The sequence below is a fragment of the Carlito syrichta genome, unplaced genomic scaffold (genome assembly GCF_000164805.1).
Source record: "Carlito syrichta isolate Samal-C Ts95f unplaced genomic scaffold, Tarsius_syrichta-2.0.1 Scaffold303695, whole genome shotgun sequence".
Classification (NCBI taxonomy): domain Eukaryota; kingdom Metazoa; phylum Chordata; class Mammalia; order Primates; family Tarsiidae; genus Carlito; species Carlito syrichta.
The window spans coordinates 700,973-728,060 of record NW_007247791.1 but is presented as its reverse complement, the minus strand read 5'-3'; the positions used below and the strand labels follow the sequence as shown (position 1 = coordinate 728,060).

General features: G+C 39.6%; 1 protein-coding gene and 1 pseudogene across 1 annotated transcript in view; both read left to right on the top strand.

Moving 5' to 3' along the window:
- ZNF385D (zinc finger protein 385D) overlaps positions 1 to 27,088 on the top strand; it is a 137,651-nt gene that overhangs the window by 69,718 nt on the left and 40,845 nt on the right. The gene's annotated exons all lie outside the window — the stretch shown is intronic.
- Positions 1,022 to 1,812, top strand: LOC103261445 (annotated as a pseudogene).

Below are 27,088 nucleotides of genomic sequence, written 5' to 3'. Positions count from 1 at the left end.
TGGGAAGACTTTGAAGAGGGCGAGATGGGGAGAGAAATAGGACTGACTAAAACCTTAGGAATTGAGGGATGACCCTGTGGTAAGAGCCATCTTTTTTTGCTTGTTTGTTTGTGTTTCCTTTGTTTTGCTTTATTTGCCTCCTGTATATACCAGTCTGGGCACTAGTGCATCCTGCAATCAGGAACTCCTAATGAATACAGATGAAGCAGTCCCAAGACCAGCCTGCTCATCCTAATCTTCTTCCAACCCTGAGAGAGGCAGTCCTGCAGGAGGGGACCCTTTGGACTATGCCCACTCTACTCCAGGTGGACACCACAAACATGCCACGCCTCTCCCTCTCCTCCTGGACGCCTCAGTATTGAAGGGAAGAGTCCTGCTGACCATCTGTGTCCCACACTTGTGCAAGCTGAGGCAGTGACCCTTTTAAAGGGCACTGGGAAAACCATGAGACCAATCCTGCCCTGTGAAGATAGGTCTAGACACATGGGCACGAGGCTAACGTTTGCCAGTAGAGGGCACTGGAGAGAGACTGCAGGAGGCATGGGTCTTTGGGGTCTTGGGTGCTCACTGACCAGGTTCCTGCAGGGTGGACAGCTTCCCCCAAAGATAACCAGAAACACCCATAGGCCAGAAGCTTCTGTCAACACACCTCTCAAGCAGTTTTGTGGCATCTTAGCTCTGGTGAGACTCCCATTTCTCCTGGCACTCTAGAGGTTGAATTTCTAGCAAGTTCTACCAGTGATGCCTCTACCATTCAATGAGCCATGGTCACACCCTCTCCAACAAGGTTGGGAGCTCAGCACTGGAGGAAATAGGCTCTTTTGGGGCACATGATCTCAGTTCTTGGAAGGATTGGCTGCTCCCTATATCTACCCTCATTGTATTATTTAGATGTCTCTTCTTGCTAGCCACCTGTCATTAAGCAATTCCCTGCTACAGTTGATATGAAAAATTTCCATGTCCTAATTGCTGTGTGATTTTTCTCCCTTGATTGGACCCTGACTGATAAAGGATCCTGCCAAAAGCACGTGGTAGCGGGGCTGGAGAAATGGTAGCTTCAGGAGAGAGCAGGACTTCAGGTAGCGGAGGCAATACAGAGGAGGCATTTATGTCCTTCTACAGTAAGGTGAACCAAATGGAAAAAAGAGATTCAGTTCTAACATCCAAAAATCAGATTGAAAGATTGACCCATCCTAGTTCCTCTTACTTCAATTTGAACGCATTTGAGGTTCTTCAGCTAGATCCAGATGTTACAGATGAAGAAATAAAGAGGTTCTAGCAGGTGTCCATATTGGTGCATCCTGACAAGAACCAAGATGATGCTGATAGAGCACAAAAAGCTTTAGGAGCTGTGGACAGAGCTTACACGTTTCTACGTATCAGGAACAAAAGAAGAGGGCCCTGGATATAATTTGGGCAGAAAGAGAATACACAGAACACACTGTGAAAGAGAAAAAAACAAGCAAACAGTTAAAGAAGGAAGGAAAACCTATAGTCGTAGAGAAGGAGGATCCTGAAATGTTTAAACAAGCAGTATACAAACAGACCCTGAAACTCTTTGCTGAGCTGGAAATGAAAAGGAAAGAGAGGGAGCCCAAGAGATGCACAGAAGGAAACAACAAAGGGAAGAGGAAATTCAAGCTCAAGAAAAAGCCAAACTAGAAAGAAAGTGGCAGAAAAACTCTGAGGAAAGTTGAGATGGTCGTGTAGACAGCTGGTGAAATGTCCAAGCAAATACAAGGGGGAAGAAGAGAAACAAAAAACTGGACCTTCCTGAGACGACCAAAAGCAAAAATGGAGCAGCATGAGTGACCTTCTGGGGTCACAGCCGCAGGACTGTCCCCCTGCTTTTAAGGACTCATTCTTACCTCCCACCTCAAGGGCAACATAGAGTAGTATTTGCTTTTGAATTCATTTTGTTTTCAATACAATTGAATATCAGTCAGAGTAATTCTTTTATACACTGATGAGGGGTCTTGATAAAAAGGTCTTTTCCCGTCCCCTGCCTCTAGAACAATCAGGATTGGAAGGTGCCACTGTTGCTGCTGCCTTCTCTTCCCACAGCCTGTAGCTTAATGTTTTGTGGGGGTTTTTTGTGTTTTTTTTGTTTTTTTGGGTTTTTTTGAGTTGGAGTCTCACTCTGTCGCCCAGACTGGAGTGCAGTGGCCGCTCCCGGCCACCGCAGCCTTGACCTGCCGGGCTCCGGCGATTCTTCCGCCTCAGCCTTCCAAGCAGCTGGAACTACAGGCGCATGCTACCACGCCCAGCTAAGTTTTGATTTATTGTAAAGATGAGGTCTCACCAAGTTGCCCAGGCGGGTCTCGAGCTCAGGCAATCCACTCACCTCAGCCTCACAAAGGCGCAGGATTACAGGCTGAGCCACTGAGCCTGGCTTGTTTTTTTGTTTTTTTTTTTTGAGTTGGAGTCCCACTCTGTCACCCAGGATGGAGTGCCGTGGCACACTCACGGCCATCCCAGCATCGACCTGCTGGGCTCCGGCGATGCTTCTGTCTCAGCCTTCCAAGTAGCTGAAACCACAGGCCTGCACGACTGCACCCTGCTAACTTTTTATCTGTTGTAGAGATGGGACTCGCCAAGTTGCCTAGGCTGGTCTTAAACCCGTGGGCTCAGGCAATCCTCTCACCTCTGCCTCCCAAAGTACTGGAATGACAGACTGAGCCACCGAGCCTGGCCTGTAACTTAATGTTTTATACTTCACTGAATTGTGGTGATTAGAAACTTTGTGTATGGTTTGTGGAAATCACCCGATTAAACATATTGCTTGCCAAAAAAAGAAAAAAGAATTGATACATTAGATTTCATGGGAATTAAAATTTTTTGCTCTGTGATAGAGAAATCTGAGTCTGAGAGAAAATATTTTCAATTCATATATCTGACAATGATACTGTATCCAGAATATATAAAGAACACTTTAAACTCAACAGTCAGTAGGAAAAGCAAACAATTAAAAAATAGAGAAGAGGCTTGAATAAACATATCCTCAAAGACTGGGCAGATGGCGCACGTGAAAAGCACATGAGAGATATTCAACATCATTAGCCATTAGGGAAATGCAAATTAAAGCCATGATAAGATACCACTATACACTTAAAATGTCTAACATAATATAAACAACAAAACCTGCCAATACTAAGCGCCGATGAGGATTCAGAACAACTGGGACTTTTGCACATTGCTGGTGGGAACGCAAACAGGTATCGCTATTGAAGCCAAGTTGGACGGTTTCTTATAAAGGTAAACGCATACTTGCCACACAGCAATCTTACTCTTAGGTATTTACCCAAGAGAAATGAAAACCTAGGCTCACACAAAAACCTGCATACTAATGTGTATCTTTACCAAATGCTAGAAACAATCCAAATGTCTTTCATTGAGCAAAATGGATGAACACTTATACAAATGAATGCCCCTCTACCATAAAGAGGAATACATCATGGATGTGTGGAGTAACTTGGGTGGATCTCAAGGGTATTATGGTGAGGGAACAAAATCAGTCTCAAAGAGATCCATCCTTTAGCATTCCATTTATTTGGAATATTATCTGCAAATAATACCGAGGGAGTCATTTCCAGGGTTTAGGGTTGGAGGTAAGCTGTGACTTTAATGAGGTGGCATAAATAAGTTTTTCTGAAGTGATATAAAGGTCTGTTCCTGATCATGGTGATGACAAGAATCTGTACATGAGATAACATTTTATAAAAAGACATATTTAAAGGATTGCATATTAAAATCGGTAAAGTCTGAGTGAAATCTCCAGTTTAGTTGGTAATACTATCCGATGTCAGTTTTCTGGTTTTGAACATTTTGCTGTGATTATAGACAGGATGTTATCATTGCAGGAATCTGAATGAAGATTACAAGGGAACTCTATATAGTATTTTCGCAACTTCTATGGGGATCTACAGTTATTTCAAAGTAAAAATTAAGCCATTGAGCCGGGCTCGGTGGCTCAGCCTGTAATCCCGCGCTTTGGGAGGCTGAGGTGAGTGGATTGCCCGAGCCTGCGTGTTTGAGACCCACCTGGGCAACTTGGCGAGACCTCATCTCTACAATAAATCAAAAAATCAGCCGGGCGTGGTAGCGTGCACCTGTAGTTCCAGCTACTTGGAAGGCCGAGGCGGAAGGATTGCCGGAGCCCCGCGGGTGGAGGCTGCGGTGACCGGGCGCGGCACTGCACTCCAGTCTGGGCGACAGAGTGAGACTCTCACTCAAAAAAAAAAAAAAAAAAATTAAGCCGTCACCACCACAGCAAAACCCGATCATGTCTCAACAAGCAGAAGAGTGTCACGATAGAAGGATAAGTCTAAGACATCCTAGCTGCTGATGCTGGGGATAATTCAAAGCCTTGGGTTAGTTGACCTAGTTTGAGGCCCAGAAATTGGTACTTTCAGAAAAGTTCAAGATAGGCTGGGCGTGGTGACCCATGCCTGTAATTCCTTCACTTTGGGAGGCATAAGGTGGGAGTTTGAGATCAGCCTGGCCAACATAAGGAGACCTTGTCTCTACAAAAGATTTCAAAAAATTAACCAAGTATGATGGTGCACACCTGTAGTCTTAGACACTCAGGAGACTAAAGTGGGTGTGTCCCTCTAGCAGAGAAGTTCGAGGCTACGGTGAGCCATGATTGTGCCATTGCATTCCAGTCTGGGTGACAGAATGAGACTCCAACTCCAACTCCAAAAAAAAAAAAAAAAAAATCCTCAGAAAATTTTTTCTTGGGTTTATGTTATTTGGAATACTACTTATGTTAGCCTGAAATTTTGTGATCTTAGGTAGGGATGACTTAGGGCAGGGTTGGCCCTTGACTTTTTCTGTCAAGGGCCAGATGGTAACATAGCCTTTGCAGACCACACTCGCCCTGTCTTAGCTTCTCAATTCTGCCCTTGTGGAGCACAAGCATCCTTCGAGAATACATACATGAGTAGGCATGACTGTGTTTCAGTAGAACATAATTTACAAAAACAGTGAACCAGATTTGACCCACGGGCAACAATATGCTGACACCTGATTTTAAAAACTGTGTCGATAACATGCTTGGTAGGAGTCCTTTCACAAGGGACCACGGAAATATCAAGCCCATGACTTTTCGCAGTCTTACTCGGAATTAATAAACAAACCAGCCCAGACTGACAGAACCCACGATTCTACTTACTCGCTTTTATCATTGAACTTAGTTCTGTTTCCTCGCTTCAAAGGAAGTGTTTGAAATTGTTCACGGCCAGAAAAAAAAATTACCCAGGATGGTGAAGGGTCTGGAACCCACACGCTGGAAAAAGGAGGAACATGAAGAAACCACAACCCTAAACGTGAAGAAAATGTCGAGAACAAATGTTTCGTTTATTGTTTGGAAAAGGGATTATAAAGCTTATGACTTCAAAAAGAAAAAAAAACAGACACTAGGATTATTTATCCATTCATTTATCCGATGGTTCTTTATGAGCACCTATTGCATTCACATGCAGTTCCAGGCCCCAGAGGTAAATACACTAGCTAATCAGACAGTGCCGAAAGGTGAACTTCAAGTCAACAAAAATGGCTGGTTTAAAAATTCAGCTGGGCTCGGTGGCTCAGCCTGTAATCCCGCGCCTTTGGTAGGCTAAGGTGAGTGGATTGCCTGAGGCCGCGCGTTCGAGACCCGCCTGGGCAACTTGGCGAGACCTCATCTCTACAATAAATAAAAAAATTAACCAGGCGTGGTAGCGCGCGCCTGTAGTTCCACCTACTTGGAAGGCTGAGGTGGAAGGATCGCTGGAGCCCAGCAGGTGGAGACTGCGGTGGCCGGGAGCGGCCACTGCACTCCAGTCTGGGCGACAGAGTAAGACTCCAACTCAAAATAAATAAATAAATAAATAAATAAAAATTAAAATTAGCCGAGCTCAGTGGCTCAGCCTGTAATCCCGCGCCTTTGGGAGGCTGAGATGAGTGGACTGCCTGAGTCCGCGGGCTCAAGACCCGCCTGGGCAGCGAGACCTCATCTCTACAATAAATCAAAAAATCAGCCGGGCGTAGTAGTGCATGCCTGTAATTCCAGCTACTCGGAAGGCTGAGGCGGAAGGATCGCCGGAGCCCAGCAGGTCGAGGCTGCGGTGGCCGGGTGCGGCCACTGCACTCCAGTCTGGGCGACAGAGTGAGACTCCGACTCAATAAATAAATAAATAAATAAAATTAAAAGTTATCTGAAAGTGGATTAGTCTGCCTTGTAAGATGACGAGTTCTCAGTCTTTGGGGTTGTGCAAAAACTGTATGGCAAATAGAATTAGCTGTCCTGCCCTGGTTGGTTTTGGAGGGGGGTAGATGTGGGAAACAGTTGACAGTCTTCTCTGAAGATCCTAGGACCCTCACTGATCTCCACAAGGGATTGCGGTGAGGAGTTCAGAACTCAATTCCTCAACCCAGTTTCAATATCTGTGCTTATTAAGCATTGGAATCCTTCTTTATTTATTTATTTATTTATTTGAATTGGAGTCTCAGTCCGTTGCCCAGGCTGGAGACCTGCTGGGCTCAGGCAATCCTTCCACCTCAACCTTCCCATAGCTGGAGCTACAGGCATGCGCCACCACACCCAGCTTATTTTTTGATTATTATGGAGACGAGGTCTCACCAAGTTGCCCAGGCTGGTCTCCAACCCCGACCTCAGGCAATCCTCTCGCCTCAACCTCCCAAAGTGCTGGGATTACAGGCTTGAACCACTGCGCCCGGCCAAGCATTGGACTTCTGCATAATCTTTTTCTGAGGAGTCCCAAGTCTAAAAATATATTTAAAACCACTGAGATAATGACTTTGATCAATGCCCTGTGAGTATATCTTTTCTATACTTGAGATTCTTTTTTAAACCAAATTAGGTAGTAGCAAGTGGAACACTTTAAAATATAATGCATGATCAGAAATATATAGATTTGGAGAGACAATTTATAGGAACCCTAAAGATCACATTCTGTATAGGAAATAATACCAATTTCTATAGTTTTGGTAGTATCTTATTTTTACCTCTTTTGGGGAGGGGATGGGCGTTGCCTTTTATTTTTATATAAGTGGTAACGGATCTCATTGGTTTTATTATAGCACTTTTGTATTTAAGTTGTCATCACAATTGGTGCATTCTGATATATAATATTTACTTGTTTTCTTATAATTAAGCAAAATTCTTCCTAGGTCCCCAGTTTTACGATAGTACATTTTAATATTACTCCTTCCAGGATCTCAGTCACTGTCTGTGACCCTTCTGCCAACGTCTTAACTTTATCACCTCTTACTCTGCCTAGGATAGGGTAATTCTCAGTAAATCATCTCACACATCTGGAAAACCTTGATGATAAATACTTAAGGATTATCTTATGTGATAAGTACATTTGAAATGTGATCCCTGAAAATGAAATGTCATGATTTATGTAGCTCATGAAATTACAGGTAATAATACTGCTGTTTGGTTAGATTTGGTTTGAACACCATATCCAAATAAACAACTGAATATATTTGAATTTAAGGATAGTTTTAAATTACCTGTAACTTTAAAATGATCTATATCCTCCGAATTAAAATAAATTTAGATTGCTGGAAGATGAGTAGATTCATGGACCGAGCTTACACAATTGAGCAGGTAAATATCAAATATTAGTCGAACAGTGCCTTTAGGAATCAGGCCACATGGCTTATGCTTTTTAGTGATTATTAAAGTAAAAAAGATCGCACTTCGTCTTCTGGATTTTTTTCCTCCTTGGAGCTGGTAATCTAGTTAGATATGGTAAGGACAGAGAGCAATTGAGAAAAACACCACTAGAGGATGATTTGATTTTGACTGACAGGAGCCTTTACACTGACTGTCAAACCAAGCCACTCAACCTAGATGGTCCCTTGTTTTCCACGCAAGGGAGAAGTTTAACCAGTTTTATTTTCTTCTTTTCTCTGTATAAATATTTGGGTACACCGACTTTCTTATATGCCACCATCTCTGCCTATGACTGTTTTAATATGGGGAAATGATATTAGCATAAAGTGTATTTGAAAAGCAGATAGTTCTAATCTCTGGTGGCTGTAGATTTTACTTCCATCTTTAAAAAGCAGACCAAAAGGAAAAAAATCTGTGTATTTAAATAGCAATAATTGCTATAGTTTCTGCTAATACTGTCTGAGTACATTATGAAGCATTTGTCAGCTAATGCATTTCTGTCAAATCAAGTAATATTAGAGAGGGGCTTTTGTAATAAATATTAATGTAAGAGACAGCCTTAAGTGAAGCAAATTATGGAGGCAGGTAAATGCAGAATTAGTGGCAATTGCAAAGTGGCCTTTCATTACAAATTAAGTTCTTCTGACGATGCTAATAAAAATTTAAGATTCTGGGTAGCCACCAGAAGCCTGCTGAACACGGATAGGAGTTGGAAAGCACTTTTTGTGTACTCTAATTCTAAATCAAAATCCTTAAATGCATTTGTCGTACAAAGGAATATTTGCATGTTTTATTTTTTTTTATTCTTGCTCTTAAATAAATCTTGTAAAGAAATCTACTCTTTAGTGGAGTTAATTTAAGTCCAAAGATAGTTCCAGATGCATATGTTTAGAGAATAAATTAAGTAAATAGAGTACTTTGTGTTCATTGAAGCTAGATGCTGTATAAATAAGAGATCATTAACACATCATTACATGTGTTAATTACACATGCTAAATTATGGATCAGATCTAAGAAGGAAAATTTCCACAAAAGTTACATAAAGCAAAGACAAATTTCTCAAGTGGTATTCTAGATGAAATTATACAGAGAGAGATATGCATTTCCTGCCAGAATATGGAACTAAATTAATTTACAGATCTGGAATCTTCTAAAGCTTTCAGTAGCGAAAATAATATAAATACTTCTAGACGACCAGTTTAAGTATACAAATATCAACTTGATCATTTACATTTTGATCTGAAATAGAAATGCTCCCACCCAATATTTATAAGAACTATACGGCTGTCACTTTATCCTGTCATATATTTCCTTATTATTACTACATTAATTATATATAATACAAGCTCATTATGCACATTTTCAACAATTCATATGACCTAAAAATGTAAAACCTCCCTGTAATCCCTTTTTCCTCAAAATTTTCCTGCTACTAAATTTGAACAAAGGTAAAAAGAGAAAACCTGCCGGGCTCGGTGGCTCAGCCTGTAATCCCACGCCTTTGGGAGGCTGAGGTGAGTGGATTGCCTGAGCCCGCCGGTTCGAGACCCGCCTGGGCAGAGGAGACCTCATCTCTACAATAAATAAAAAAAAAATTAACCGGGCGTGGTAGCGCGCACCTGTAATTCCGGCTACTCAGAAGGCTGAGGTGGAAGGATCACCGGAGCCCAGCAGGTGGAGGCTGAGGTGGCCAGGAGCGGCCACTGCACTCCAGTCTGGGCGACAGAGTGAGACTCCAACTCAAAAAAAAGAGAGAGAGAAAACCTAAGTTCTCATCTCTCTTTCTGTCCCTTCAGTCAGTGTTTTCTGTGTTACTGGGGACCATGTTTTTGTTTTGAAGATATTCATAAACTTGAATAAAAGGGATGGCACTTTCTTTATTTCAATAGGAATAGCCATTACTAGGCCAGAATAGTCCAACTTCAAATATTTGATTCTCTCTGAATGAGACAGCTGAGGCTAAGTCATGCTATGGTAATACATGACCCCAGTCTCAGTGGCTTACAACAAAAGCTTGTTCTTTGCTGTGATTCTGTTGACTATGATTTCGTTTCTGGATGTAGTCTGATGGAACAGGTGCGTCTGAACATTGCTTGTCTTAAAGTACAGGGAAAATGAAACAAATGTTAGAGCACACATTATCTGGGTCACGTTAACTTCTTTTTTTTTCCTTTTTTGCTTTGTATTTTGGCCCAAGTCAGTTGTGTGGTGAGACCTAAGGTCAATGGGGCACTACAGTCCTCTGTTCATGAATGGCACTGTAGAGAGAGGGCTTGTATATTTTGAACAATGATGCTGACAATCATACAGTAAATATTTGTTTATCCACTACATATGTTGGTCTATCTATTATGTACTAAGGTTTGTTCTGGTGTTTAAGCTCAAATAATTAATAACATAGACATATTCTCTTGTTTCACGAATATTGCATTGATTGAAACGTTGTTACTATTTTCCTAAAGATTGTAAATACTCCTTCCTGAAAAAAATTCTCATTAGGGTGAGGGAGTCAGAAGTGAGCGGAGGACATTTTCATGCACTTTCCAGAAGATTCTGAGTGTCTCTTGAAGGAAGGCCCTCCTGCTTTGTTGTAATAGTCGAGAAAAAAGAAAGTCACTGTCACTGATGGATTTTGGTCTCTTATTAGAGATGTAAGTGATAGCATAGAGTGTGGAAAACTGGTGACTATGCATATATGTTTACTGGCTTTAATTTTTAGGGGTGAGACCCCACGAGAGAGGTGAGATAATTTTTAAAAAGTATTTGTGGCCAGGTGCAGTGACTCATGCCTGTAATCGCAGCACTTTGGGAGGCTGACGCAGGATGGCTGCTTGAGCCCAGGAGTTCGAAACCAGGCTAGGCAACATAGCTAGATCGCGTTTCTACAAAAAATTAAAGTATTAGCTGTACGAGGTGGAGTACACCTGTAGTCCCACCTACTCAAGAGTCTGAGGTGGGAGGATCACCTGAGCCCAGGACTTCAAGGCTGCAGTGAGTTGTGATCATGCCACTGCACTCCAGCCTGGGGACAGAGTGAGACCCCAACTCAAAAAACCAACAGACACACAAAAAATTTTGTTTTGGCACAGATTGTTGGGATGTCAGATAAAAGGCAAGCCTGGAGAAGGAAACCATGAACAGAAACAGGGAGGCAAGATAAACATTATGTTGGTTGATGAGGGAATTTGAATGCTAAGGTTGCAAACGGATGATGGAAGTCCAGAAAGCAAGGGCAGACGTGGTAGATTAGGGACCCAGAGCTTGACATCAGAGAGATGAATCTGATAGTTGATAGGATATTTAGGAACCAGTGGTGACTTGAAGAAAAATATATATTGGAGAGTTCTTGGCTAAACTGTTCATTGTAATTATGATGCAATTTCTACCCAGACAGTGAAAAGAAGGAGTACCCTGGAGGTGGTATTGTAGAATGCTGGATTTGGTCTATTGGGCACAGCAGAGAAAGGGATAACAGTGTGGTGAGTTGGAAGGTCTTAGAAGAACCATAGATGGGTAGGGTGGTTCAGAGAGTTCCCATGGACACTCCAAGTGATGGGAAACACAGAGAGGGACGTGGATACAGATGACACTCAGTATCCATTGTACTTCTCCTCCAAAGTTCTTCCACATGTGGGAAACAATGAGCCCTTCCTGGAGTTTTTAGGGGAGAATTAGGTTCTCACCAAAGTGAAAGATGAAAGAAGATTACAGTGGGATTTTGGGTAAGAAAAGTTTTTCTTTTACCAGGCTCGGTGGCTCGGCCTGTAATCCTGTGCCTTGGGAGACTGAGGTGAGTGGATTTTCTGAGTCCATGGGTTCGAGACCCGCCTGGGCCACTTGGTGAGATCTCATCTCTACAATAAATCAAAAAATCAGCGTGTGTGGTAGCGCACATCTGTAGTTCCAGCTACTTGGAAGGCTGAGGCAGAAGGATCTCCGGAGCCAAGCAGGTCGAGGCTGTGGTGGCCGGGAGCGGCCACTGCACCCCAGTCTGGGTGACAGAGTGAGACTCCAACTCAAAAAAAAAAAAAGAAGTTTTTCTTCAACAGAAGAGAAAGCTTCTGTTTTAATTCTGATCTATGCATGGATTCTGCAATCTGAAAAGAGTAACCATTCTTAGCTATAGCTGTATTTTATACATTACAAATGCAGAATAAAGAAGGGTAGACGTCTCCTTCCATGACATACATGTGCATGCCCCCCCACCCTGAGCACAAATATCTTGAAGACATCATTCAAACAGATATATTTAGTATCTTCTATCACAAGAAGAAAAAATGAGCTTACTGTCATTCAAAAAAAAAATTCTAATGTATGTGTGAGAGTCAGGTCAGATCTAAGTTTTAGAATTACTAGGTAAATAATAGATTTGGCAATCATTCCTTTCAAGGATAATTGATTCAAAGGATAATCCCTTGGAATTATACTTTGTCAGATCTGTTTTAGGGGCTGAGTGAATAATTAAATAAGGAGTGATCTTCCCTCATGGTGACCATGCTCAAATCCAGTCTGAGATCACATATAAAGTGGATTTTAATCCTGTATTTCAATAGAATGAAGCTGCCACAAGCACTATCATAGCTTGCAGCTTCTCTGCCCAAACATGTTTCAATTGTTTCAAAATCTAACACTGTGGTTCAGAGGTGAGGGATATTTACAGAACTATGTTCAAGCAATCAAGAATATTTAACTGTGCTCTATCTCTTAATCCATATGCCCAGCGATTGCTGAGAAAGCAATAAGCTTATGTGTCTGCTGATGATTTACTGGGCATGCAAAACACACAGAGATACACACGAGCTATATCTAAAAGATGAGGTTTTTCTCCCTACATAAAACAATAGAAATAGTTTTACATCAAGCCATAAATATCAACAGAAAAAGAAATTGATTTTCCTAAGAAAGCCAGTGGATTCTACTTTAAACTCAAAACTTAAGTATTTGTAAAATATAATCTTTTTCCCTGCCTTACACTTGTTTGGCATTGACATAGGAATGCATCAGTTGTTTTCTTGGGAGACTGAAAGAGTGAATGGGTCTGACAGTTTATTTTATTTTATTTTTTTAATTGGGTCATCTTTTTTCTTTTCTTTTTTTTTTTGTTTTTTGTTTCATTTTAAAGATGTGGTATGCAATTCAGGTTAGGTACACAGATGTTCATGATACAGGTACCCTTGTTGATGAGGTGTGCCCTTCCTTCCCTTGGCAGTTTCCCTCAACTGCCAATTCCAGTCCCCCTTCCCTGGCAGTTTCCCACTACTGCCAATCCTTTCTTATAGTATTATGATAATTGTTCAAGACCCATGGTGCCTTTATCTTTGAGCTGAATGGAGCTTTTTGACTCATATAAAAAAATGAAGACGTCTTGAAAATTTATACAATTTAGAATGTCTGAATCAGGAGGATTGTTCCTTCTTGGCTCTTTTTAATATTAGAGAAGTCAATCAACTTTGTATTTTAAGAAAAGAGAAACCTTTGTTTTAGTAACTAGGAAAACTTTGAAAATTAGTATTGATTCCCTAGTTTTCGACAGACAAAAGTCAACTAAAAAGGCCATTAGATATTTGAAACACAGGTTTATTCTTGTTTATGCATGAAAGTATTGACATCAAAAACAGCAGTTCTCTGCTCCAGATTTGAAATAGAAGTCTTCAGACAAATTGTTTTAGCATACATATGTATTTTGTTTGTTTGCTTTTTGAGACAGGGTCTCACTATGTCACCCAGACTGAAGTGCAGTAGCTTTGACCTTCTGCCAAGCAATCCTTCTGCCTCAGCCTCCCGAGTAGTTTGGACTACAGGCATGCACTACCACATCCAGCTAATTTTTGCGGTTTTTGTAAAGATTAAGTCTCACTTTGTTGTCCAGACTGGTCTCAACCCTCTGGGCTCAAACCTCAGTCACCCAAAGTGCTGGGATTACAGGCATGAACCACCATGCCTGGCTGGAATACATATATATTCTAATATAAAATCTCAATCTAATTACATTTCTAATTAAAAATAACCATTTCAAAAACTACTAATGGTAGATGAAATAAAAGGAAACAATTATTATTCCCCTAACCCAAATTTCTTGTGATATCTTTCTTTTAGATTTATAACTATCCCAGTAGCATTTTTTTCATTCTGTAAACCACTTGAACAAAAAAAGTCAGAGATTTAGCTACTGAACAAAGCAAAAGTAAAATAATGTATTTTCTTAATTTATTTTGCACTTCCCATATCAACAGCTAGACAAAGGAGTTCTTATCAATTACACCAAATATTTCTCCATCATAATTAAAGCATAAAACTATTCAGGAAACCATGTCATGAGGAATGTAATCATTGATATGGGGGATATATCACTTAGGTATAATTGGGTTAGCAAAGTTAGATCTACATTTCAAGCAGTATGAAATGATTTTGGATTTTGAGGACAGCATGACTTGTGAGAGGGTTTTGATTAGATAATGTTCTATATGTATTAAAGTTAAGTATCTGAAATGATTATTCAATTTTCTCTCTCAGAATTTAAAATAAATAAAATAGACTTCTAACCTTAAACATAAAATGGGAGAAATGTAAGAGATACAGCAGTTTAAACTGCAAGCAAATAGGGTTATTTATCTGTACCTGATGACACCTGTCCTGGACTCATCTCCAAGGTTAGCCTTCCAGGACTCCGTCTTACTCTCAGATGAAAAGATAGAATGAGACCAGTTTATTTAACAGGCAATTTATTTCGCAGGTTTCTACTCAAAGTCTAGAGATCTTTGTCCTAGGGAAGTAGAACAGTACAGACTGATAGTCTTCACCTTTTGTGGTTCTCACAGTCCCTGACAGGTGTACAGTTCTATGGTTTACCTTGATGCTATGGTCTGGGAGATTTTTGTGCCACTATAGATAGAAACCTCCCTCTAGATTTCTCTAACAAAGCCATGGCCGGTGGCAAGCAATGGAAGGAGAATGGACTGGTTGAAAAGTTGAACAACACCTAGAAGCAACATACATTCAAAAAACAAAACAAAACTTGATTCCAGGTACTCTCCAAGGTACTAGGTATATATTGCTGAACAAGTGAAAGCCCTCACAAATCAGCAATTGAGTGAACTTAAAATAATCAAGATATGTCTATATATGCATGTTAATATAATAAAATAAGGTATATATGGTATAAAATACCTGATATTTTATGACATATTATATTCTTATAAGTTATAATTTATGTCAACTACTGTTAAAAAGCAGCTTTAATGGAAGATGATGAGTGAGTATCTAAATTAGGTTGATTAACCAGGGGGGGTATTTTTGAATTCCTGAGAAACTAACCCCAACTCTCTTAAAAGGTACATAAAGTCTAGGAGTCCCCAAAAGTTGGCTTTGCGTGGTCAGACAATATTCTGTTTTTTTCTTTATCTGTTGAATGATGTTATGTCAGAGTCAGGTTGGAAAGCAAACCTCATCATGGAGGGTTAATGAAAAACTCATCTGATAAATCTTTCTGGGGTGTGATGCCCCAAGTCCCTTAGTTAGCAATTTGGATAAGAGAGAGGAAAAAAATGATAAGAGTTTAGTTCTCAGTCAGTGATACACCACAATCAGAAAGCAGTCACACATGGAAAACTTTCCCCTGAAAAACGAGACCCTTCTTTAGTGCTATTTTCCAGAAAAGAGGAGAAATAAAAGAGACAAAATTTCTAAATCTTTTTTTTTTCAATTCCATGCAATCTAGTCAGTAAAAAATAAACCAGAGCCAGCACCTACATGGGAGCAAATCTGGGAAGTGGAATTTTTAGCTCTCCATCTTCTGGTATGAATGTTGAGCCAGGCTACCACATTCTCTACCAAAGAGAACACCATGGCATGCAAGCTATCCGGAGCCAAATTATACTAGGATTTTGCAAGCCATGACAAGCAGTTGGACTTTCAAGAGCAATAAGAAGCCTTTGAGCCAGGCTCGGTGGCTCAGCCTGTAATCCTGCGCCTTGGGAGGCTGAGGTGAGTGGATTGCCTGAGCCCGCAGGTTCGAGACCTGCCTGGGCAAGTTGGCGAGACCTCATCTCTACAATAAATCAAAAATTAGCCGGGCATGGTAGCACACACCTGTAGTTCCAGCTACTTGGAAGGCTGAGGTGGAAGGATCGCCAGAGCCCAGCAGGTTGAGGCTGTGGTGGCCGGGAGCAGCCACTGCACTCCATTCTGGGCAACAGAGTGAGACTCCAATTCAAAAAAAAAGGAAGCCTTTGGAGGGTTTTATGTAGGAGTCATATTTCTTTCAGAAAGCATGTCACTCTGTTGTTCAGTCTGGAGTGCAGTGGCACAATCATGGCTCACTGGCACCTTGACCTCCTGGGCTTCAAGTGAGCCCATCTCAGCATCCCAAATTGCTGGAATTATAGGTGCTCTTCTTGATGCCTAATTTTTCTTGTCTTTTTTAAAAAATGTTTTGTAGAGATGAGGTCTTCCTTTGTTGTTCAGGCTGCTCTCAAACTCCTGACTTCAAGTGATGCTCCCAAAGTACTGGGATTACAGAGTTACTGTGGTCAACTTTTTCATGTTTAAAATGTTTAGTATGGCTATAGTGTAAGGAGTTGGTTGGAAATCGGTAATGGAATTAGGAATATTGATTGATGGTGGTTATACCAGTCTAGGTAAGAGGTGATAGTGATTTGAAACAGTATGGGGATAGAAGTGAGGGGTGAATTTTTTTTTTTTTTTTTTGAGTTGGAGTCTCACTCTGTCACCCAGACTGGAGTGCAGTGGCCGCTCCCGGCCACCACAACCTCGCCTGCTGGGCTCCGGCGATCCTTCCGCCTCAGCCTTCCAAGTAGCTGGAATTACAGGCATGCGCTACCACGCCCTGCTGATTTTTTTATTTATTATAGAGATGAGGTCTCGCTGCCCAGGCAGGTCTCGAACCCGCGGGTTCAGGCAATCCACTCACCTCAGCCTCCCAAAGGTGCAGGATTACAGGTTGAGCCACCGAGCCCGGCTGAGGGGTGAATTTAAAATACATTTCTGATATTGTTAGAAGAAAAGCTACAAATAAATTTAATTTTGTAGTGTATATTTGAGCCAAGAACAATTCATGAATTGGGCAGCACTAAGGACCATGAGAGGTTTAGAGAACTCCATCCGGCAATGTGATAGGCAATTCACATTCTATCTAGACAGAAAAAGGAAGTGGCATCCAGAGATGGATTGATTGGTTACAGCACATCATTTGCCTTATTTGGGCAGTGTGATGAGACATTTGCCTTATATGAACATAGTCTGACCAGTTGGCAGCTTGTGATTGGCTGAAGCTTGGCTACTGTGATTGACTGAGACTCAGCTATTTGCTACAAGAATATACTCTTAAGTTAGGTTGCAGTTTGTTTACATATTAAGTTAGGTTGCAGTTTGCTACATCTGAAGGCAGAATTAGGTCAAATTTAATTTAACAATATAGAAACAAGAGGACTTGATGGGTTGTAAGTGAGAGGTACAAGGACATCAACAGGTTTAAGTGTAAGTGATTGGCTGCATAGTGTTGCCATTATGACTGAGAATCATATTTTCAGAATTGGAGCTAATCACTTTTTTGGGGCATACCGTATTCCATCTTTTGCTCTTGTTTTGTGGTCCTCCCCTTATGTATTTTGCATTGCCACTGGGGCACTCTTGTCTTTCTGTTAGTTTCAAGTTCTTCAAGAGTAAAAATTTCTTATCATGTTTTAAAATTTATTTTACATCACTCCTAAGTGCACAACTCAGTTTCTTAAGTCAACAAATGTTAAAATAGAATTAAATATTCCTTTGTTACCTTCCCACCTTTGGCAAGTTGATTATATGATAAGCATAAGAAATGATCATTTTAAAAGCTTTGGGGTAAAGTTGAGTTTGAGAATTCATTGGCAAGTGTAATATAAGATAAAGTTTGATCACTCAGGTCACACTGTATTGAACACATTTAATGATGACAATAATTTTAACCAAAACTCACATAAACACAGAATTTCTCCCTAAATTAAGCAAAGTAACCTAGAAAACTTAGCATTTTGTTTTCTAAATTTATGTATGTAATGAAATGGGAAGAAGTAATTATTATGAAGAAATAATTATTGTTTCCCTCCAATGGGGAAAAACATATTCAATAAATAGTAAGTGATTGCCTTTGTCTCTCTGAGATTTTCATGCTCAAAGGTATTCAGAAAGACCTGAAATTTTACTTAAAAACAAATCATTTTTTCCCAGTATATCAAAACTAAGTGGTCTTAAGGGAAACGTTACCCTACATACTTCAGGCTATTTCTAATAAGATACAACTGATTATAATAAAAATGTTTTGTTGTTTTAACTTGAGGGTTGAGAAGTGTTTCTCTGTATTCCATCCTCTGGGAATTTTTGATAATTAGAAGAATTTTTATAATAGAATAATTAACAGAGAACGATTTTCACCATAAATATAGCAGACTGAAATTTTATTGAAGAAAAAAACCATTGCTTATTTGCTCTGAGATTTTTAGTGAGAATACCAGAGGTGCTTGAGGGGTTATGTATTAGGGGGGACTCTGCGATACCAGCAGACTGTGGCTTTGAACTTTGTCCATGAAGATAATGTCCTTGTATGAATAGATCTCACCAAGTAATGGTAAGAAAACAACCTAGGATGTGTGTGTGTGTGTGTGTGTGTGTGCGCGTGCGTGCGTGTGTGTGTGTGTGAGAGAGAGTGAGAGAGAGAGAGAGAGAGAGAGAGAGAGAGAGAGGAAAGGAAGGGGAGCAGGGAGAAGGAGAGAGAGAGAGAGGCAGAGAGACACACAGAGACACAGAGAAAGAGTATGATACAGTGAAAGGAGCCCTGGCTCAGGAGAATTTGGGGTTAATGCTGGCTATGATATGAGGTATGCATGTTACCTTGGGCAAGTCATTTGTACTTTTCTGGACTCCTATTTTTTTTTTTTTTTGAGTTGGAGTCTCACTCTGTCACCCAGACTGGAGTGCAGTGGCCACTCCCGGTCACCGCAGCCTCGACCTGCTGGGCTCCAGAGATCCCTCCGCCTCAGCCTTCCAAGTAGCCAGAACTACAGGCGGACACTACCACGTCCAGCTAATTTTTTTGATTTATTGTAAAGATGAGGTCTCACCAAGTTGCCCAGGCGGGTCTCGAAACTTCGGGCTCAGGCAATCCACTCACCTCAGCCTCCCAAAGCACGGGATTACAGGCTGAGCCACCAAGCCCGGCTGGAGCTCTATTTTTTATATTTTAACTGAGAGAGTTAGATATTAGACCCACCACCTAACTCTAAAACTCAATGATTTTATGAATAGACAGCTATTAGCCTATGTTATCTTTAACTAAGTATCGAATATAGATTAGAAATTTGGAGCCCCACCACTTGTTTTAGCCTACTGCCAAGTACTAATGACCCTATTGTGTTGAAATGCAATTTCAAATCTTCCTGAAGTGTGTTCCAGGTTATAAAGGCATATTTGGGCCCAGTGATGGCTGAAAGGTGGGAATAATCATTCCAGAATAATTGCACCACCACGAGGCAGGTTGATACTAATTCCATGAAGCAATACTTTAAAGTTTTAGAAAGGTTTCTTTGTAAGTTTTTGTTATGTTTTCTCAATCATTTTTCATGCTGACAGTTTTATAGACATTTGGAGACAAGTCAGGCAGAGTGCACTCACCCAGTCACATTGGGGAACCACACTAGTGAGTCTGGGTTGATCATTCTGAAGCAGGAACAGCTACCTACTTTCCTTAAGCAACCCAGACAATTACTTAGGATCTACTTTATTTTTAATACGAAGGCCGTTCATAACATGCTTTAGTTCTTTCACTCTTTCCGCACATGTGTATTGAAGAGTTGATCTGTGATGCACTGTACCAGGCAAAGCAAGAAAATTGGGGGGAGTACGTAATGGGTTCTCGTACCGCAATTATGCGATGAAGCTGTACTTTCAAGGGAGAAGAGTGCTCTAAGTGTCTAATGTAATACACAGTAAGGAAAGTGCCGAGAGAAACAGTTACACTTCGTTGATATCACTTCCATTTTATCCGTCTTTGAAATCATCACATTCCATTAGTTGCTGTATTCTTAGTCCTCTTACCCATCCATTTTTTTTCCCCCTTAATGTACCCGCTTTGTGGAATACTTGGCAAGAAATGAAATTGCTTAGGATCGCCAGTATTAAACTTCTAGACCACAAAACAATAGTTGACTGCTTTTTTTTCTTTAAATCTTCTTTGTGTGGCTGTTTAAATACTGTGAGTTTCATTTCAGTAATACCTTCTTGAGCTTGAAGTGGTCACATCCATGCCCAATTATTTCTTACACTAAAATAAGGAAAAGTACATATAAAACATTTTTAAGTAATTGAGTGTCCATCAACCTGGCTAGTCAATGAAAAAAATAAAAAGAAACTTGAGCATCCATGGAACAATTTAAAATAAAAACAGATTAAAATGTTTTCCTGGGTCGTACACCTAAACCTATTCTTTTGTCTGATATATATTCAACGTATATGTATTCCTACCACTGGAAAAATAAATCTACTTGTTTTGACACTCCCTACACTTCTTAAATTCCCTTCGAAAAAGGAGGAATAAAATGGGCTTATATTTTGCCACTCTCCCAAGAGAAAGCAACCATGAATTTACTTTCCGTCACAGTAGCTTAATTTTACCTTTTCTAGAATGTGAGATAGGTGAAATCATACCATGTATTTTTTTATACCTGGTATCTTTTGCTCAACATCGATGTTTTTGAGGTTCATCTGTGTTGTTTTTGTATGTTACTTTGTTTCTTTTTATTTCTGAATAATATTTACCCATTTACCTGATTTTGGCTATTTGGGCTGCTTCCCAGTGGTGCTGTTATTTGTTATAGTATCATTGTTATTTTTGGAGGCATGATAATTAAGTTTGCGAACTTGCCGCCGTGTACTTAAATTGCAACACTGTACAAATAACTGTACAGGAACACCCTCCCTACTCCCCTGATCTGGCCCCCAGTGACATTTTCGCTTTACCTGAAGATAAAGGAAATATTGAAAGGAAGACATTTGATGAAATTCAGGACATCAAGGGTAATATGGTGACAGCTCTGATATTCCAGTAAAAGAGTTCCCAAATTGATTTGACGGGGTGGACCGGCACTGGTGTCGGTGCATGGTTCCCCCAGGGGAGTACATCTAACTGATGGTATTGTGATATTCAGCAATGAGGTATGTAGCACTTTTTCCAGGGTGAGTTCGTGAACTTAATTGTCAGGTAGCATGGGTAACCCTACTATTAGCAATGAACATGGAGGCCCCGCTTTCCAAGATTCTTGCCATGCCTGGCACTATATGCAGAAGAAAAACATTTCTCTTCAAGTTCACAGGAGTCTCTTCAGCCTGAAGTGTGGAGGAGAATGAGAGTTATGTAGCCTCAGAGAGTGCAGACTGCGTGACTGGTTACATGCCAAATCCTACCACCCAGCACCTAGCTTAAGTCTACTGTGCGATTAATTGCAAACATAAAATGGGTGATAAAGAAACAATTTACAGAAAATGTTGTACATTCACACAGGCTAGTTTTTCACAGTAGAGGAAGAAGCAGAGTCAGAAAAGAAAGAAAGACACACAGAGACTCACACAGGTGTGAGGCAAGAATGCCAAAAAGTATAAATACCTTTAATAAATTCTTGGAGGAATTATTTGAAAATTCAGACTTATGCCCTAGTGATAATTGATGGACTTGGCTTCTGAGTTATTCATTCTTTTAGGGTTTTTCTTGAACTTTAAAATATTTTGAATTGTGTTATCTACCCTTGCCAGGTGATGGGAGGCTGTAGCCCACTAAGCAGGAAAGGGAGAAATACAAACATATGGAGAGGAAAAGAGAGGACCATTAGATCTGAGCATTGCATAAAATATTCCAATATGCTACTCTCCTGTTGAGACACGAGAAAGTATTTCAAATAAACTAAAACTATACATGATTTTGTTGGACCAAAAATATTTAGTGAAGAGAACAATCTTTTAAAAATAGTGTTTTGCATTCAACACTTACCTGGACACCTCACAATTCAGTCTTTCCGCAAAAGAAATTGAGAAGACTCCAGATATGAGTGTCATTGCCTATGTGAAAATAAGATTTAAGTTTTCAAGGTAGTCAAGGGCACAATGAAACTGATGTACAAAGAAATATTTGATAGAAAATGCTTTCTTTAAAGAGAGATGGCTTTGGAAATCTGTTCGACACAAGGCATAGCGTACTTGGGATACAAAGCCTTTCTGTAAGGATGGCTAAGTATGTAATGAGAAGGAAATTTATAGCTTCTTATTTTGTAGCAGAGTCTTTGGCCGGCAGTGGGGTCACATGATGGCCTCATAAACTTGCCTGGATCCCTCTGCCTGCACCCCCACTGAGAAGACAGAGTAGGCTGTGGTAATGTGTGGTAAGCAAGAGAACTATCTCATTTTCACATGAGTTATATTTCTGTAAACATTTTAATATGCTGCACATCTGCTGTGATTTTTTTTTCTTACCCAGAAATTATTGAAGAAATGGTGCTCATGTGTTGTATAAGTGAGGGTGTGTGCGTATGTGTGTGTGTTTTTTATTTTCCAGTGGCTGTAAATAATTAAGTATGTGTGTCTGTTTTTTACCAAAAAGGATTTTTGGAGCCAATGAGTTGAAAACATGGCATAATATTAACTTTGGACTGCAACTTCTAACAGCTGTGGTCCAAAAACTGCAATTCCAGAGCCTGCTCTATTTGGTGAAAGTTGACTCTTGTGTGTGGAGCTAATACAATGTTCTGGAGAGAAGAAAGCAATAGCTATTTGAGTGTTTGAGGTTCTGTGTGTATATGCATGCACTTACAAGAGGGAGAAAGACAGAGAGAGACAATGTAGTAATATATATTTTTCTTTTTTGTTTTTTAGTGTAAAAATGCATGTACTAGCAGTAAGATTTATTTACTTCAAGTTAGAACCATTCTGAGGTAACCATTTAGTAGATGGCATTTTGTTTTCCATTTAAGAATGTAAGATTGCACAGTTAAGAAAAAAGTGTATGTGTGTAATGTGTTCCTCTACATTAAACTTTCAGTGAGTAATTATGAAATTATGATGAAATCTCTGCAATTACTTTCTCAAAAGTCTGCTTTAAATGGAGAAGCTCTGCTTTATCAAATACCCTGGGAATATTGTAATCAGTAAAATATTTGCTTTAGGGAGAGATTTAAATGAGTTTAAGGCTTATTGTAATCTTTGCTTCCTAAACCAAGAATTGTATGTAGCATTTACCTCAGCTGAACTCACTTCACTAATTGCTTTGTTTCATTTATGTGTGTGATGCAACCTCCTATAAATAAGAAAGTATGAGACATAGACTCATTCCTGTTGCATACAAAAACACTGAGGCTGAGTGGCTCTCCAGAGAGTACGCTAGCTCAATCATAGTAACAACCTGGAAAGAAAAATGTAACTCTGGAACTGTAAACTTTTAACCCTACCCATAATTTGAGATTTCGTCTAGTAAATTCTGTCACTGAAAAATGAGAGGCCTCAGGTCACAAAAGGTTTCTCCAGATTCCCAGGTATTTGGGGATTTTTAAATATTATTGCGGGTGTCTTTTCATATCTTTTCCTATCTGACAAGGCTAGCCCCTTGGAGCCATGGGTGAGAGGAAGTTAGGCAGTTCTTAGAGAGCAAGTCTTTAAGGCCAGGGGTGAAGGGGTTTCAAGGATCCCAGCCCAGCCTGGCACTTGGCTCTGGGGAGGCCTCAGTTGCTGGGCTCCCGCTGTGGTTCTCTGTGTAGGTCCCAACTGCTGAGCTCTGTGCCTGCTTGGCTGTGCTGTCTCTTCAGTATTGTAAGTAATTAGCATTTTTTCTAATTGTGAAAGCAAAAAAGCACACATGTAGTTTAACATTGATACAAAATGACAGTGTCAATTCCATCAATTCCCCTTTACTCTCCTTTTAAAGACATATGCAGCAATGTATTTCTTATGAAAGTGAGATAACATTGCATCTAATGGCTCTGTTATGTTATTGCATATCTTCTGCTCTACTTTGATTTTTCTTGTCAATCTATTTTGAGGATTTTGTCTGTTTACCCTTTTTAAAACTACCTCATCTAATAAAATTATCTATAATCCTTCAACATCATTTTAGTTTAGTCTACTTGCAAAAAATCTTTTAAGTCAATTTTTTAAAAATATAAAACAGTATTTTTAAGTTTCTTTCCCTTGGTGTCACCTCTAGCATTTAGCTTACTTGTATAATGCATTTTATTGTAGCCTCGCCTAACTCAAACTTTAGAGGTTTTAAATTATATTTCAATATGGTTGGTCTCTTACCTGTTTGGGTTTTTATCTGTAGCCACCTTCAAATTGCTAGCATTTATTGCATTATTCTGAACATATTTCAATGCCAACTTTTACTCTTAAAATAATATCTAGTTATTTACCTACCTATATCCCTCTCTCCCCCTTTCCTTATTGTTTCTTTTTATAAATTATTTTCTTATCTTGACTTTACCTATAAGCAAACATCATTGATACCAGGGTCTTCTCTGAAGAGAATTCCTCTCCCTCTTCCAGACAGTTCCATAATGAATGCCTAGATACTCATGGCATACTTTTTAAGGTCTTCTGGAGACTAAATCCTGGTTCATATATCTAGCCTGAGACATCCTAAACAGCAGAGAATTCTGTGTGCCATGTCTCTGGGGGGAAAAAAAAAACAGAAAGGAGATTACAAATAAGAAAACGTAGTGTGAGATTAAAATATAACATCTCCGGTCACCAAACCATGTCAGGGAGCTCTGGAGTTTTTAGTCTAAAGGATTATTTAGGGGCTTTTTGCTATTGAACATGATGATATTGTGCCAGATTGTCAGATTTCTTCCACTAAAGTGTTATAAGTGAACAAAGGTATTAAGTCACATACAAAATGTTATTAAAGTATCTATTATATGTGAGGTACCTACTTTTACTATTTCAGTAAGAACTAGAAAGATATAGGATGACTCTACACCAGATACTTAAGTGCTCAGAGGCTAAAAATAATATGAATTCAGCTACAGATGTGGCTTTGTCCAATTTGCAGCAGCAGACAGACTTACTGGACATTGCAGCTATCCAGTGAGCAAACTCTCAAAAGAGCACCCGCCTCCTCTCTGTGAGCATTTGAAATATACAGCTACCAGTTGATAGTGTGTGATTTCAACTGGCTAGAGGCTTAATTAGTTGCTGTGCAAATTTGAAGGCAATTAAGTTACTCTTTGACATTTGGCCCAACATGAATAGTTTGAATTTGTAACATCTTTACTAGAATTGCTCTCTTAAATAGTCTGCTTTGAAATTAGGTTTTTAATTTCAAAGAGGAGTTTTAACTACTGAAAAATTTTTCAAATATTCTAAATGTGAAGACCAATGAGAAGAAAGACTCCAAAATGATTTTAAAGATATAAAAGGCAGAATCTTCTTTCATTTTGCATCCCGTTCACACCTCAATTCCCTAAAATACCATACATGGCGGGAGATGTACATTACAGTCTTGGCACTGCAATGCAGAGCTTGTACCTTGTGTCTTTATGCAAGTTCATCCAAGTCTCTCAACTTTTGTTTCCACATTTGGAAAGAGACAAAAGTAGTTTCTGCTCTGATTGTAAGGAATTTTGTGAGAATGAGTGGATGTTAAAGCATTTAGCATATTGTACAGTCCTAAACAAATCTAAAGATTATTATGGTGAAGGGACTTAATATTTTTGTCATGACAGAAAAAAAAAAAGCTGAACTTGAGTCTTCCAGGAACTAGATTACAAATTCAGTTGCCCTATTAATTAATTGCTCTTTTTTCTAAGAAAGTTCTACATTGGGACTCTAAATTAAATTAGAAAGCTATCAGTTTTAGAGATTACAACTGCTTTTTTCTCTTAAAGGCCCAACCCAGTTTATTTTTCATCAAGCAGCATAACAGATGATAATACATTTGGTGAGCACGAGATGAGGTAGCCAGCTTGTGTTTATGGGCCATGTTGTTTAAAATGAAAGCATGCTCAGCATGGTGGAATGCTTTCTTGATGGAGTTTGAGGGTAGTATGAATCCTAACTGGCAACTTTGTGCTTATTCCATTGTCCATACCACTTAATTTGTGATTGCCTATGCCACTTAAATTATTTTTGTGATATTTTTATTGTATCACCTTTCATTAAATATTTTGTAGTAGATAGAAAGTGATATAAATTATAACTCCTTCTTACACACAACACAAAGACCACATATGTAAACACTTGAGGATTGATCAATGGACCCGCTTATTGTAGCGTTATCAAAAGATTATATAGAAATAATTAATTTCTAAGCTACATACAATGTAATCTTTTCAAGAAAAATAATTGCTTTTTCTTTGTTTCTATTGCTGTGCATACTTTGTTGCTGTTAAAGGCTTATACTGGATATGATTTGGTTTAAGCAAAGTTAGATGATAAATATCCAATATCCACCAACTGCTTTATGGTTCTTTATACTAGTTCCCATCTGATATCTATAAACGGTTAAACACACAAAGCATTAGATTACAGTATTTGAATTTCAGGTAGATATAAATACCAAAAGCAGTCTTCTCCAAATTTACATCAGTCGTTCATGCAAAACAGAATGTATGACACTAAACAATATTTGAATTTTATTTTTTTCTGCCACTCAGAAGAAAAAAAGATGGTGTGACTGAAGAGCATCTGAGCGTAAAACTGAGGTCAGGCCTGAGTCTTTGGAGAATTCTTATGTAAACAGCATCACAGAAGCATGAGCATGAAAGAGCAGGCTTAACATTCAGAGCAAATCGACTGGGAACTTGGAACATTTGACAGATGATTTAGCAGCCGCCGATGATATTGTTGACATGGGCTGATGCTTTTTGCACCCTTAGGTCAGGAAGCAACAGCATGGGGGGTTGTAAGTGGTCAGTCTGGGACCTGGAACAGAATTTCATATTCACAGATGTAGAGAGAGTACCACTAACAGGAAAGCTGGGTTCTAAAGCCTTCTCAGAAGGCAAACATTGGGCATTGTCTTAGGTATCCTTAAGTATATCTTAGAAATGTGACTGTTTGGAACAGACTTTGCGTCTCTCTTGAATGCCCAACCCAGCACTTTTTTCGTCAAGCAACAGGACAGACGATTATACATTTGGTGAACACTAGATGAGGTAGTTGGCTTGTGTTTATGGGCCATGTTGTTTAAAATGAAAATGTACTCAGCACAGTGGAATGCTTTCTTGATGGAGACAGAGAATTCTTTGGGGGGCAGGATGTGTCCTAACTGGCCATCTTGTGCTTACTCCACACCATTTAATTTATGATTGCACCACTTAAATTATTTTAAACTTTTTTTGCAGTTGTATAGCATTTCACTTCACTCTTCCCCTT